Here is a 13,989-nt window from a genome sequence, read left to right as displayed (position 1 = left end):
TCCCACTGATGTTATTCTGCTTCAGAAGTGACATGCAAAGTCTATTTAGGCATCACTCCTGTGTGTTGAAGTTAGTTCCTATCTTTCCCATTAAACACAAATCGAGAGCTCCCTTTTGTCTCTGAGTGACATTTAACTAAAAGAAAATCAGTGTGCAAGTGAAAATCACCTCCAAAGTTAGTCCTTGTAGGAACTTTTACAAACAAATGTCTGTGACAGATGCCCATAAGTTGTGCCTGTGGAGCCTGGGGTTGAGTCCCAACTGTAAGGCTTGCAACAATTATTCGCTGATGTATCCGACGGCTATCCGAGACGGCAAGGCCAAACTCTACATTTCCAAGCATAAGAAGCCCTCGCAACAAGACCAATACAAGTTGCACTCAGCCAAAGATTCTGTGCTGGCCCCGTTCTGGCTCCAGAAGTCAAGAAAGCCTTTCCAGAGGTTGGTTTTCGAGATCTAAATCATCCAGTAAGTCTAAAGTGATACATAAGAAATCGAAGCATGACTCAACACTCTCTCACTATTTGCATTCACCGAGGGAGTGGGGGCAGCACTATGGCTCCCTATCTGGTCGTGGGGTCCATCTACTGCAGAGCTAATCCCACAACTGGTTCCCTCACAACGCGAGTATCCGGGGCCACCTGCCACTTCTAAACAGATCGAAGAATTCTTAATCTTCAGATCCTTGCTGACTCCTTCGTGCATGCCTTTCGGCCCCATGGAGCAGAGAGGCCTTTCATCTGTAGAACCGCTGGCATGTTTGCCCTCGTCGCAAGTTGTGATGACTCCTGCTCTGGTGCCATGGTCAACTCCAGTTCCTAGAACATCAATATTGGATCAGGAGATACTTATTGTACTCTTCGACTTCGAGTCGGCGCCAGTCCAACCAAGGCCACGACTAACCACTGTTGAGGCCACTTCCCCCACTTGATTTGCCACCTTCAAAAGGGAAAACTCACACAGAACACTTCTTTTTGGCACAAAATTTGACAATGATTATGATGCCGGTGAAAAGTTCATTCAGCCATGTCCTGAGGACAATTGCTATGACGACTTGTAGGCGACAACCAGTTTCAGTTATCCAGCAACTCCCAGCCCCAAGGAATCGGTTCTTCTCTCACGTCATGGCACAGCCACCGAGGAATCTGCCTCATGTTGATTGGTGATGTGTAGGGCAGTTGAAGTACCTGCAGCTCCCCACCTTGTAGCTTAAAACTGTGACAGAAGTTCTCCAGCCATGGCAAACATCTTCTGAACCCCTTCTGCTATTAATGAGGCACCAAGACCTTGTTGGGTTCCCGGCCTAGGGCTATGACTTGCTTTGGCCCTACAGTCACTAGGCAATAGCGATACATCATCGTCCTCCCCCAGATGACCCTCCCTTCTTGTCTCCACAAGCTTCCAAAGAAAGTTTGGTTGTGCAGGAACCCACAGGTTGGTCTAACCCAAACACCATCTTGATTACACCCTTCGATAGAGAATCCAAGCGAGTAGTGGCATTTGGGAAGCAAGTTTATCCTTCCACTAATCTGGCTTTCCATTCAGTGAATGCCCGCAATTTCCTGTGATGCTACTTTCGCACACTTTGGGGTTCCATGCCTCAAGTACTCTCTGGTGTCCCAGAAGCTCTCTGACCTGTCCCTGCTCAGATCTTCCAGGACAGTTAGCATGCGGCCAAGTTCACAATTCGTTGCGTCTTGGACTCCTCAGACTCCATCAGACGGGCCATTGGCACCTGTGTTGACATCCACCATCACACTTCGCTGTGAGCCTTGGGTTTTTCAGATGACGTCCAGTAGTCTCAGGGACATTCCATTCAATGGGACTCACCAGTCCGGGGATAAGGCAAACTCTAGCGTTGTCCAAAGAGAACATGGGTACGGCTAGCTCTCTAGGCCTATGTGCCCCACCTCGCCAACTCCACCAGACCTACAGCGGCTTGGGCAGAGGTGCCCCTTTACTCCAGCCAGTCTTACTATAGTCAGTGGGCTGCTCAGTCAACCCCTCACCCCACCTCCCTTTATCGTGCTCTTCTAGGAGGAGAGCCACCTGGTGGGAGGCAAGATCTAAAGATTCTTGCCCGGTTAGCAGGCCACAACTTCAGACAGATGGGTCCTGCACATTGTTTGGAAGGGTTATCCTCTTCTCTTCCTTTCAGTACCATGACACTTTCCACAGTCTCTCCAGTAGCTGAGGGAGGACCATCTTTCTGTCTTGACAGGAAGTGCATGCCCTTTTGGCAAGGGGGCTATTGAGAGGGTGCCTGTGCCAGAAATAGATGGTGGTTGGTTTCCCTGCTTCTTTCTGGTGCCCAAGGGCAGAGGATTTTGTCCAATTTTAGACCTACGTTCTCTCAACATCTTCCTCCGTAAGGAAAAATGTAAGATGTTCGCACTGGCCAAGGTGTTATCTTACTTCGACCCTGGAGACTGGATGGTAGCTTTGACTTACAGGATGCCTACTTCCATGTACCCGTCCTGCAGACGCATCCGCACAGCTGGTGGTTCATGGTGGGACAGAAGTGATTTCAGTTTGCTGTACTCCCCTTTGGTCTCATCAGTGCCTCTCTGGTGTGAGCGATGGTGGTGGCAGCACACCTTCAGAGTTCAGGGGTGCCAGTCTTCCCTTACCTCAATGACTTGACTGTTGAAGGCTGGCTCGCCCGAGGCAGTTATCCATCACCTCTAGACTAAGGCAAACTTTCTTTCATCTTTGGGGTTCACTATGAACGTACCAAAGTCACACCTGACTTCTTACAAGATGTTCCCTGGAACATTCAGGCTATGATCCTAATCTTTCAGCCTCCGTCCTGGATTTCAATGAGTTCCATTGTGAGGCTGCTGGGATTGATGGCATCCTACATCCTTCTGGTTAAGCAAGCCAGGTGGCATATACAGGCTCTGCAGTGGGTCCTGAAGACTAAGTGGGCCCACCATCAAGTGGGCCTCTCTGACTAGAATCCGATTTCAGAGGAGACTTTCTTAGATCTGCAGTAGTGGTTGCTAGACCACAACCCCTCTTCCTACCTCACCCAGAGTTGACAGTGGTGACCAATGGGTCACTTTGTGTTGGAAAAAGGTGACGATCAGAGGCCTCTGGTCTTTGGTGGAATCCTGGCTCCATATCATCCTTTTGTAGCTGAGACTCATCCGCTTGGTGCTGCAAATCTTCCTTCTGTCCATCAAAGAAAGGCTGGTACGGGTGCTCACAGACACGTGTTGTACTGCATTAAACGGGATCGAGGTGGGATTGCTGACACTGTGTCAGTAGGCCTTGTTCCTCTGTAAAGGACTTGATCTTCAAGGGACCTTCCTGGTGGTGAAACACCTGCAGGATCATTGAATGCCAGGGTGGATAAGCTCAGTTGTCAGCTCAGAGCGGATCATGAGTGGCAGATACACCTGGAGGTTGTGCAAGTTCTCTTCCGTAAATGGGGAGAACCTGGACTTGATCTGTTGGCCACTGCCAATAAACGCAATTTTAGCTCTCCTGTGCTTTGGAGTTTCCAAGGTGTCTTTTGTTCAGGGATGCATTCTTACGTGAGTGGAACACTGGACTCCTGTACTCCTTTCCGCCAACAACACTCCTAAACCAAGTTCTTAAAACGATCAGGACCAACTGGGCCCAAGTCATCCTAGAGGCTCTAGACTGGGTACGGAGAGTATGGTATCCAGAACTTTTCTGCCTGAGGATATGTTCTCCAATCAGTCTGTCTGTGAGTATCTGCTGTTGCAGCAGCAGGGCTAGAATCCGCACCCAGGCATTCACAATCTCCTCCTCCTTCATTCTTGGAGATTGAGTGGCAACATCTGAACCCAGACTTTCCTCTGGAAGTGATTGATATAATCTTGGCAGTCAGATGTCCCTCAGCAAAAACTATGTACACTTGTGAACGGGACAAGTTTGTGGTTTGGTATGGCACACGCCAGATTGATCCCCCGCCAGGCCAAATTAGCTGATGTTTTGTTCTTTATCTTATCCCTAGCCCAGCAAGGCCATGCTTTGGGCACAGTGAGAGGGGACCTTTCTGCTCTTTCACCTTTTTTGCAGCTGCTGGATCAGCCCCCTTTGTTTAAGCCTCTAGTTGTTATGCAATTTTTTGAAAGGGTTTGCACATTTGTTTCCTTCTTGCCCCTTCAGTATACCACAGTGAGACATTACTTTGGTCCTCACTTTCTTGATGGGCACTTTTTTTTTTTAACCCCTTCACACCTGTTCATAATGGCTCCTGACTCTTAACACTGTTTCTCGTCTTCATAACATTGGTGCAGTGTGAGTGAGCTTCAAGCTTCCTGATTTAACCGGCCATAAACCATACAAGAATCCTTCTTGCTGAAGGTTGTGATGGTGATCCACGTTGGTCAAAACATCACCTTGGCGGCATTCTACATTCCCATACTCACCCAAGGAGGAGGAGAGACACCATTACTTGGACTCTGAGAGCACTGATCTTCTACATTGATTGTAGCAAGAAACACTGGGTGGGGATCAGCTGCTTGTGGGGTTCGCTGTAGTGACATAAGGCAAGGCAGTGCAGAAGAGAACCATCTCCCACTGCATTGTGCTCTGCATTAAGATCTGTTATGCATTGGCTGGAAAGCCACCTCCAGAAGGACTACATGCTCATTCTATCAGGACCAAAGCAACTACCACTGTGTTCATAATCGGAGTCCCAGCCTTAGACATCTGGAAGGTGGCTACAGGGACGTCCTTCCATACATTCATAAAGCACTATTGTCTAGATGGTCAGATTTGCTGAGAAGTGCATTTTGTCCACTTGATCCTGTAGACTTTCTGGTTGGAGTCCATTTACAGACCCACCTACCAAAAGATACTGCTTTGATATCTATTCAGAAGGTGAAGAATCTACTGCTAGAATTCTGATCAAAAGAAAGTTTCTTACCTTCGGTAACTCTCTTCCTGGTAGAGACTCTACCTAGCTGCAGATTCCTCACTGACCTTGCCATTTTTCCACTTCTATGACTGGCGTCTATCCATTAAATAAGATTCCGGTTCTAGGAATCTGCATACTTGTCACACTGATTTGCTTTTGAGGATCTGCGTTTGGGGTGCCGACAGTCTAAAAAGCAACCGATGTCAGTGCTAGGGATTGGCACCTGTATAGACTCTGTACGTCTTTTCCAGAGTGGAACGATGTCCGGGTGCAACCCTGCGGCGCCACCTACCGTTGTGCAGAGGTACTGCTTCAAACATTCTGGATCTAGTCCGACACCTAGGGAATATTCAAAAGGTGAGGAATCTGCTGCTAGAATAGTGTCTCTACCAAATAGAACATTACTGAATGTAATTAACCTGTTCATCATTAAAGATAATTGACGTTTAAGATTTTTTTTTTTGTATGAGAAGTGGAAAAAAATGGAGGAAGCAATTGAGGCCAGTATCCAATGTTAGTCAAGTAGATTTTGTAGACCAGGGCCCCCCTCCATGGCTGACCGGTGATCAAGAAAGCTCTAATGGATGATGCAGATTTTACCTGGTTAGGTCTGTGGAGTACCAGCACTTATACAACCTTTGTGACTGAAACAAAGTTTGGTACCATTTAGTCAGAACTCAAATACAATAAACTGGTCAAAGCTGAATGTTGTGCACAGAGTGCCTCTGGGCCGGATATATACTTTTCTCAGTCCTAAAGCAAAGTCATAGTTTGTGGTCAAAAGCATCAAGCCAAGCAAAACTAGAAAGTGTCTGTCAAGGTTTGTATTTTTTGAGGTAAGCTTGGCATCTTGTCTCAGTCCTCCAGATGTCATTTCTACACACCAAATGTAATAGAAGTGAATATCTTCTTTGTGGATGCTCGAGTTATGTCATAGCTCTGAGGAACTCTGCTTATGTTACCAGACCATAGTTTTCAGTGACAGGCTTGCCAACCACACTATTCAGGACCACAGCTAAAATTCCAGTTCCAACGGCATCCGCTGATTTTCTCTTAAGCAGCGCTGCACACCAACTGGTACTCTCTTCCTTTTTCCTTAGTCCTATGCAGATGTACGGTACAGTAATTGCTCTCTTGGATTAATACTTTTTTCTCTTTTTGTCCCTGTGGAGTGTACAAGGCATCATTGTCAGTGGCTCTTAGAGTAACTTTTTAGAATTCATCATGAAGGAATTAGCTGGCGAAGTCCTTAATCTTACACCAGGTAGATTGTAATTGTCTCTGTATGTTCTGTGTCCCAAGCAGCACTCTTAGTTACCTGGAACCCTGTTTCATAGACCTAACACAGCAGTTGTTGTGGAAGTATCTAAACATATCCTTGGGAACATTCAACACTATTTCCTCCCAGACCTTTGAGCTTTTACTTCACTTTATGGTTAAACTTATCCCAGAAATAACTATTGGAAAATGTGTAGGTGAACCTCTACGTTACTTGGCTTCCTGAGCACCTACAACTCTTTGATCCAGCTGGTCATCCCATCTACTAACCACCTTGCTGTACGGAGCCAGCAGGCTGGAGAAAGGCCTACATCAAAAGCATTTCTGATGCATACTTTTTCCTGCAGATACACTCCTTGTGAATATCCTTCAGGCGCCATACTGGATATGGATAATTTTCCCCAGCAGTAGCCGACTAGTGTCAAATCTACCTGCCCATTTACAACATTAGAGGATATAAGGCGCAAAGCTGTGTGCTGACATCAGTTCCTGTTGGACCTCACCACATTGATATGGTCTGTAGATCTTGTTGGTGCTTCATGACAGAATTCTGCACCTTTTCAGACGCATCCTAAGATTTCAGGATTTAAACGCTATTGGAGATGCCATAAGATGATGTCCTCGTCAGACTCACAGGACACAGTCGTCCAAAAGGCAGCTAAGAACCTGTGTAGTGTTAATCCATGTAAAAAATGGCTGTCAGGTCCTTTTAAACAGAGGATGGAACATTAAGGATAACCAAATTGCCCCTTCAGGGTGAAGTCCTCAGAATGGTTTATTTACCGTCTTGGATGCTTTACAAGGGTTTAATTTTCTCAGTCCTATGGGTTTGACAACTCTAGTGTTTGTTCCTTGAAGCAACCCAGTTCTGTGCCCCCAGAGACTCTGGCCTCTGCATCTCCCAAGAAGTCGATGCACTCCAAGACAATGTACCCTGCATGGTTGTCAATGCCAATAAACCTCTCAGCGTAGGCTGGATTTATCAGCGTCTAAAGCAAGATCTGAGGCCTGATATAATGATAAGCCCTTGGTGGAGCCTCTTTCTATAGCTCAGAAATTTGTGAGATAAAATATCTTATGAGGATTGTGGCTGTAAAAAAGAAAACCCCTTAAAGGCTGGTATCCTCCCCTCTTACAATCTTACAAAATTGAAACAGCCCTATACCTGGACGTGTAATGCTAGGATAACTCTCCCCTACACTCACCTGGCCCACTTTCAGAGTTTTTTTTTTTTTTTTGGGTTGTTGACTACAGTGAACACCAAATGTGGCACATGAAGCATTGGAGTTAACTAGCTCTCTGCAGAGCTAAATCTAACATTTCTGCAAGACATTGCAACCAATCTCTACAGTTTTGGAGTCTGCTGCCTTTTTATTTATATGAAACATTTTTTGAGCCTGTCTGGTTGCTCAGGAAAAACCCTCCTTAGGCATAGCACACCACAGGCAAATAGCTAAACAGTAAAACGGCATTGATCTTACCACTGTGATCCACGCCTTGCCTTCATACCCTTATCCACAAAATTTAGTGGTCATTGCCTACTCTGCAGAGCCGATCTGGATACCTTTCCTACGGACCCTCTAGAGAAGAAATCTAGACTCTATTTGAAAAAAATGTATCTACTTCAGGCACTCTCCTCTCCATATGGTGAATGCCATGTTTCATCTACACTACGTATGTCCACACCCTGTGGAAGCTAGAAAACTATAACTTGTTTCCTATGCCACATGAAGAAACTCTTCTCCAGTATGGTCAAAAATAATTTGGATGCTTCTAAACAAATCCTGAATTGATTCTACAGCCACTGTTGCTCAATCCACGTACAAGCCTGACTTACTATGTCATCTTGCTTGGATGGATTCCACAAACTTATCTGGAAATGCCGAAGCTGCAGTCACCTTTACCAACAGCACCAATTGATCCACACTGCATTATTTGCTACCTCTAAATCTTCTCCCTGCACCCCGTAAAAAAGGGCCATCATCTTCCCTTCATGGAACGGTCTGTCATTTTTTTCCAACAATTGGGAGATGATCACAATGGATCGCTGGTTATCCAGTATGAGGATTGTGGTGTATTATATGGTATGGTTGGGCGACTATCCATGTAATACACTCGCAAAACTGTCTTGGGTCCAGTCAGGCTAGTTTGTAAAACCTTTAGCTCAACCCTGGGTAGCTGTGGCTTCAAGAAGCAATACTTAAACAAAGGAACTAGTGTAAAGCATTTAGAAGCATCAGACAAAGAGATAGTCATGCAACGCCAATTCAAAAAAAAGATTATAGTATTATGAATTTTTAGGCACCAAGGAGAGAAAAATTCACCAGAGGGTTCTGGAGCTATAGATTCCTAAGTAAAACATAAATCTCAGCATCTTCGTCCTAAGTGCGAACAAGCGTTGGTAACCATAAAGTTTAGACACTTTTAAAAAGTTTGAAAGAGTTGTTTGGCTGTTCCGGCTCAAGTGGGGTGACCAGATCCAACAGGGAGAAGGTCAGGGAGGTCCTCTAGAGAATATTTGGACAGTTATCGGGTTACCAAAGCAGTCTCAACTTCAGTTCCACACTTTACATCAAGACCGTCATAGACTTAAGTGGAGCTGGGGATGCAGGATGTTGTGCAGTCGCGGGATGTGTCCTTGCAGTTATTCCTCGGTCCATGGGTACAGTGGGGCAATTTTTGCCACAGGGGTCCGTGTCCTTTGAAGTCCTCTTTGAGCCAGTAAAAGGCCAGCTGTGGCTGGGCTACCGATCTCTATATACAGTGGATCCAGCAGTATCCTTTGGTGTAGGCTGGTGACCCTCTTTGGTGACCAGTCTGGATTCAGACCGACACTCCTGGGTCGAGCAGCTTCTGGCCGTCTAGGATCGGTCTCTTGGTGCACCGAGTAGCGGTCAGTGGCAATGCACAGAAAGCTGCCTCTGACTTGCTGGAATGGGCTTCTTCAGCTTTGATGGCCCTGGTGCTGGTTCCATGGGGTCAGCCAGCCGACCCTTTGAGTCGCTCCCTGGTCTGGGGCTCATGAGAGACTTTTCCACAAGCCAGGAGCCACATGCACAGTCCTCTCTTTACTAGCCCAAGGTGTGGCAGGTGCAGTCCAGGAGATGGTACAGCCTCTCTTGTCAGGTCCAAAGGTCAACAGGGCAGTACTCTTTTGGATCATGACTGAACTGAAGAAAGAATTGAAGTCCAGGGTGCCAGAAGTGCCACATTTATGCAAAGAAAATGCCCTAGGGGGATGATGTGGTGACTAGCCAATAAGCTTATGGGATCCCTCCCGTTCTGTGACAATTTAGCAATCCCAGAGTCTACTATTCTGTCCACTCCCATGATGTCTGAACCCTTCCTTGGATATTGGGCGTTGGAAGTTTGGCTTCCTGTGGGCTACACACCCATGGGAAAACATAATACAAGAGAGATCACAGCACACAGTATACAGTAGTAAAACATCAACAAGATTAAGATATTTTGTCGTTGTATGAAATGGTCAAACAGATAAGAGTTAGAGTCTTGTCTTCAGAGAAAAGTTCATTTATTCGGAACGAAGTAGCGTTCATTGAGACAGAAACCGTTTTTCCAAAAACAGCCAAGCAGCCAACACGTGTTTCGTCACACCAGTGACTTTTTCAAGGCTGTAAATAAACATATATATGTATACCTAATATAAGTATAGTAATTCAGTACAGAACGCAATATAAAGTGTGACTTGATAGTGACATTATATACAGAGAACAGATGCGTGAAAAGTGACAAAATTAAAGGCACTGTAAAAGAAGCAAAACCTTGAACCGTAGGGGACATGGCTTCAGCGTGCACCAGATTATTACTGGAAAAATGTTACAGGGCACCCAAGTCAAAAAGATAGTCCAAAAGAAACAAACGAAGAAAAAGAAAACAGCCCAGGTGACCTAAAAGAATCGAGAAGAGAGTATAGTGAAGACAATTATCCAAATGGAGGTAGTCACAACAACTTTTACTGTAGTGGTGAAAACCCAGCAAACCAAGAGGTGTAGTGATGAGAAAATGTTAAAAAGTATATGTGTACATCTCTAAACATACCCGAGAGTTTGCGGAAAGAGTTTTGCGAGCAAAAAGTCCACTGCGTCTTAAAGCTTTATGAAGTCCAAATAATACTTAGTTTTCTAAAAGGGGGAAAAATTATATAATGAGAAAAAACAAATGGGAAAAAGTAAAAATATATGCTTTCGGTGAGAAATATTGTGATGAGCTCAAAGTATTAGTTTGAGTGGAAGATAAATAGGAAAAAGATACCTTTAGGTAGTTTTTTCCAACGCCGAAGATAGGCGATTCAAGGGAAACGAGGGAAATGATCCATCTATGGTAAGGGACCCTGGTAAGTCCGCATGTGATTTTCTATAGGTAGATAAAAGATAACAAATGCACGAGTAAAAACGGGGGAAGAGAAGGAAATTCCATGTAAGCTGAATGGAAATATGAGGCACCGGGCTTGTACCTCTAACGTTAAGCCTTACTTTAAAAAAACATGTTTGGGGCACTGGCCTCTGTCTGTTCCCGCCGCCAGCCTGTCTACCTGAGCAAAGACTCAACAATTCAGGAGTGTGGTCGGCATTTGCCAACAAAAGGCAGCCTTGCTTTTGAAGCTCGCCTTTTGGGCCAGCACCCTGAGTGCCTTCCTGCAAGGGGGAGGTAGCAATTTTACACACAGCAGAGTTCTATTGTTCCTGAGCCTGGAACTCATTCATACAACTTTGCAGGAGGACAGAAGGCTTTCTGGTGGCCAGAAGCTGTGCAAGGATACTGGACAACAGAATTGGAACTTTCTAAACGTTGCCTTTCCTTAAAAGTGACCTTAAATTCGACTTGGGCATCGAGTTGAGTTTAATGCCACGACGAATAGGATAATTTGAAGTACCATTTTAGTAGTCCCATTCAGGTGTTTTCAGGGCAGAGAGATCTGACGCTAACTCTGTGTTAGCCAATGGGCGTGCCAACTTTTCCACAGCAAAACGACAATTGGAAAGTTTTGCTGACAGGACATATAACATATATATGTCCTACTTAAATAATATACAGCCCCCCTGCCTAAGGGCTCAATAGGCCTTCCTTGGGGTTGACATCTATCTATCTATCTATCTATCTATCTATCTATCTATCTATCTATCTACCTATCTACCTATCTACCTATCTACCTGGGCCTTTGGTTTGAATGGCAAAGTCAAACTTGCTGTATGACCACTGCTCTTCCAGGCTGCACTGACAGGCTTCAAGACCTTTTGTACTTTGTCACCCACAAGGTAATGCTCCCAGTGCTACAGCCCTGTGGGCACACTGTCTTACATGCCCTGGGTACCTTTGGTACCATATACTATGGACCTATGAGTAAGTCAGTTTATTCCGACTGGGGGTTGCCAATTCAACATACACTTTGTAAGGAGTTAGAACACTGGCAGTGAGGTCTGGTTAGCAGACCTCCGTGCACTTGGAGTAGAAAAGGCAGCAGCATCAGTCCATAACTTTCACATTTATCATACAAAAAGAGGCATTTCCTTACATCCACAAGGGCTACTACTTAACCCCTCACTCCAGACTAGCCTCCTTCCACCAAGTTGTATTCTCAGGCGCATGCACCTCAATTAAGGATGGGGATGTTCTTTCCCTGCTGAACAAAAAAGCCATAGCAGTTATGATTCTAAAGGAAAGGCTAATAATTCTACTCCTTTTACTTCTTGGATCCCAAGACAGACGTAGGTCTGAGACCCACCGTGTTCAGTCAGCAGGGCAAGTTGAAGATGTTGTCCACCGAAGAACTTGCCATCAATGCAGGGGATTCACAGGCATCTCTAGAACCCCAGGACTTCAGTTTTTTTTTGTTTTTTTTTAATCTAACAATTCCCCCACCCACAGAAGCCTCCTGAGGATCCCCTCTGTGTACCATATACACATGGAGTATCCAAAATAGAATCCTATTCCCATGCAAACCAAAACGGATATATTCCATGCTCCCCATAATCCACACGTGCTATATGTAAGTGCACATAAATTGTTTTATGAATGTCCGTGCAATTTAAAGCCCCTTACCCTAGCTTTCCAGAGCCAGCAAACCTTCTATTTAAAGATGTGCATTGTAGCGTGCTGCTCATAATAGAATTTAAATAGCTTGCAGTGTTGGAGACTCCAATAGAGAGGCTCACCACACAGCTGAAGTTGAAATATAAGGGCTGTGTTTTTTTATTTTATTTTTTATACAAATTAGATCTAATTTTCCTAAAAGTTAACTGTGAGTCGAAAGGATCACGGTACTCTAAACCCTATGTTAAATAGGTGGTGAGATGCTACGTTGTGGGTTTCTGTGCCAGGATGAGCTGTTCATGGTCTCCTGCCAAGGCATCTTCCATGCCACGACCTTCAGTACATTCCTCTATATTACTGTGGTTTGAGACTAGCCACTGCATTGCTCTGTGTAACTTTCCAGATGCTGCACACTTTTTCATCCTTTGCCTCATCAGGTCAGTATGGAGCAGCATGAAACTGAGAGTCCATGCACATTGTTGCTGTTTATTCAAAACTTGGAGAAGGCAATCTTGACCTGTTGAGCTTACTTGGATGAAGAGCACTTCAAAGGTTTATTTTACCGAGTAGAATTGCCAGTTTAAAACTGCACACACAGGCTGTAGTGGCAGGCCTGACACATGTTTCTAAAGGGCTATTTAAGTGGGTGTCACAGTAAGTGCTGCATGCCCACCAGTAGCATGTAATTTACCAGATCTGGGTAACTGGCATACCACTTTACCAAGGACTTTCAGTAAATTAAATATGCCAGTGAGGTGTGAGACAATTTGACCATGCTTATACGAGTGAGCACAAACACTTCAGCACTGGTTAGCAGTGGTAAAGTCGCAGTCCTATTGAGCAAAATAGGAGTGAAGGCAGAATGTGTGGGGGGAATATCATGCGAAGGATGTCAGGTCTAACATGGCCCACCTAGCATAAATTGGGGATAACTACCTGTCATCTAGCAAGTTCTCATCACTAAGGAGGAAGTACCTGGAAAGACCATCTCATCTTCACTGGCATGATCAGTTCCAGGGTGGTGTTCCACCATAAAGTCCATTCCGTGTAGGGAGAGAGACCACCTCAGCAATATGGGATTCTCACCCCCTCATCTGCATGATCAATCTGAGGAGCTTAATCCACACAGTTTGAATACTGGGGTGGTGCCTGGTGAGGAAGCCTTCGGTACCAGCACCACTTTGCTGGACAAGTGACTGCTTGAGTGCTCAGTCACCCCTAATTTAAGCATCTTGGAGTTTTCCTCCTCAGTGCTAGGCCTCACCTCGTCTGATAACCCCTAAATTGTTTTTCACAGCCATACTCTCTCCAGTATCCATGTCATAGGTACGCAAGGGTGGTAAGCCCAGAGGTGAGCGGGAACACAAAGGCAAACTGCTCCAACAACTGGCAAATGTTTCTGCTGCTCTGTGGTCAGGATAGGGGAGGGTTGACACCCTCCACTAATCCACGTTGCTCTTTCATCATCTGTCAGCAGGAGCATAGTAATGTTGGACCTCTCAGTGGGGCTTGAGGTGGTTTACATGGAGCACCTGTAAATGGTTCATAGGGGTCTTAAAGTGAACCAAGTAGGTGAACCCCCTCCCATTTTCTCTCCTCATAGAACACAGACTAGTAGTTTTGCAGTGCCCTGGGCTCTGTAACCCACAATATTTGGCTAGGGTGAAACTCAACCAGAGTGGCCTCCTGGTCATAACAGAGTTCTATAATCTCCTGGCTGTCCTCCAGATTTTCTTTGGCCTTCTTCCAGAAGGGCTGCATTTGT

The 13,989-nt window shown here is 45.3% G+C and overlaps 1 protein-coding gene across 3 annotated transcripts in view; it reads left to right on the top strand.

The window, feature by feature from the left end:
- TROAP (trophinin associated protein) overlaps nt 1-13,989 on the top strand; it is a 155,209-nt gene that overhangs the window by 131,606 nt on the left and 9,614 nt on the right. The gene's annotated exons all lie outside the window — the stretch shown is intronic.

Source organism: Pleurodeles waltl, chromosome 4_2 (genome assembly GCF_031143425.1).
Source record: "Pleurodeles waltl isolate 20211129_DDA chromosome 4_2, aPleWal1.hap1.20221129, whole genome shotgun sequence".
In the NCBI taxonomy this organism is placed as follows: Eukaryota; Metazoa; Chordata; class Amphibia; order Caudata; family Salamandridae; genus Pleurodeles; species Pleurodeles waltl.
This window is presented reverse-complemented; position numbering and strand designations above follow the sequence as displayed.